This window comes from Camelus bactrianus, chromosome 11 (assembly GCF_048773025.1).
Source record: "Camelus bactrianus isolate YW-2024 breed Bactrian camel chromosome 11, ASM4877302v1, whole genome shotgun sequence".
Taxonomy (NCBI): domain Eukaryota; kingdom Metazoa; phylum Chordata; class Mammalia; order Artiodactyla; family Camelidae; genus Camelus; species Camelus bactrianus.
In genome coordinates, this window is record NC_133549.1 from 26101371 (window position 1) to 26103412 (window position 2042).

At 39.4% G+C, this 2042-nt stretch overlaps 1 non-coding gene across 1 annotated transcript; it reads left to right on the top strand.

Moving 5' to 3' along the window:
• The first annotated feature begins 408 nt into the window (after positions 1-408).
• LOC123612792 (U6 spliceosomal RNA) lies at positions 409-515 on the top strand. The gene has a single exon (XR_006720074.2). It is a non-coding gene; the product is annotated as a U6 spliceosomal RNA (small nuclear RNA).
• The last annotated feature ends 1527 nt before the right edge of the window (positions 516-2042 follow it).

A 2042-nucleotide genomic window follows, 5' to 3' on the forward strand; every position in this document is an offset into this window, starting at 1 on the left:
CTACATATCTGCTTAAGTTGTACGTGTGTGTGTATAATTCTACAATGTAAATTTTATTTTCAATGACTCCATCTGTTATCCTCATAAAATTCTGGAATTAAAAGGAATCTCTTTGGATATCGTTAAGATGAAGTGATAAACTGAATCTTCATTTGGCCCAAGTGCTGGGCAACCTGGACTGGAAAGATCTGGTGACACGTGCCTCACGCCCTCTTTCTCTTTTATGTAGGTTCAAGGATGCCCCATCCCCCAACGCCCCCAAGGATATGTCCACCTGGAACCTATGATGTGTCCTTATTTGGGAGAAGAGTCTTTTAGAAGTAATTAAGTTAAGGACCTTTTGATCAGATCATCCTGGATTAGGATGGATGCTAAATCCAACGACAAGTACCTTTAAAAGAGATGAGAGTGCTCGCTTCAGCAGCACATGTACTAAAACTGGAACGATACAGAGAAGATCAGTATGGCCCCAGCGCAAGGATGACACGCAAATTCACGAAGCATTTCGTATTTTTCAATATCGCTAATTATCAGGGAAATGCATATCAAAACTACAATGAGGTACCACCTCACACCAGTCAGAATGGCCATCATTCAAAAGTAATGCATGCTTGAGAAGGTGTGGAGAAAAGGGAACCCTCCCACACTGTTGGTGGGAATGTAGTTTAGTGCAGCCATTATGGAAAACAGTATGGAGAGTCCCTAAAAAACTAAAAATAGACTTACCATATGATCCAGCAATCCCACTCCTGGGTATATATCCAAGGGGAACTCTAATTCAAAAAGATACATGTACTCCCAATGTCCATAGCAGCACTACTTACAATAGCCAAGACATGGAAACAACCTAAATGTCCGTTGACAGATGACTGGATAAAGAAGTTGTGGTGTATTTATAAATGGAATACTACTCAGCCATAAAAAGAACGAAATGATGCCATCTGCAGCAACATGGATGGACCTGGAGATTGTCATTCTAAGTGAAGTAAGTCAGAAAGATAAAGAAAAATACCATATAATATCACTTATATGTGGAATCTAAGGGGAAAAAAAGACCCAAATGAGCTTATTTATAAAAAAGAAACAGACTCACAGACATAGAAAACAAACTTAGAGTTATGGGTGGGGGAAGCATGTGGGAAGGAATAAACTGGGAGAGCAAGATTTGCAGATACTAACTACTGTATATAAAACATAAACAACAAGTTTATACTACACAGCACAGGGAACTACATTCAATATCTTGTAGTATGACATAATGAAAAAGAATATGAAAATAAATATGTATACATATGACTGAAACATCATGCTGTACACCAGAAACTGACACAACACTGTAACTGACTATACTTCAATTTAAAAACACAGAAGTGGACCAAAAAAAAATTAGAAAGGGAGAAAAAACACAGAGAAGAAAACGATTAGAAGACAGAGGCAGACATTGAAGCTATCGGTCTACAAGCCAAGGACAGGACCTGAAGGGATTGCCAGCAGCCACCAGAAGGTAGATGAGAGGCATGGAGTGAATTCTCCCCCAGAACCAACACTGCCAGCACCTGGATTTCAGACTTCTGGCCTGCAGACCGACGGTGAGAAAATAAATGTCTGTTGTTTTAAGCCACCCAGTTTATGGAACTTTGTTATGGCAACCACAAGAAACTAATCTGCATGGTCATTAGTGACATGGTGACATGGGGAGTGGCATCTAATGCTAGTTTTAGAGCCACAGTAACCTGGATTTGGATTTGAATTGTGCTTCTGCCATTTTCTGCATATATGACTTTAGATGATTTCTCAACGTTTCCTTCTGTGCAATGGGATAGTAAATAATATTTGCCTTACAAAGTTATAAAAATGAAACGAGATGTAGCCACAGAGCACCTGGCACACAGGAAGTACTGGATAAGGTTTAGGTTATTATCATGACCTATTATTAGAAGTTGATTGGACACTCACGTTAACGACAAGTTAGAAGGAAGACATGAAAGGACAGAAATTACTTTTGAAGTAGGCTTTCCAGCAAGAGATAGCGGCTCATCTTC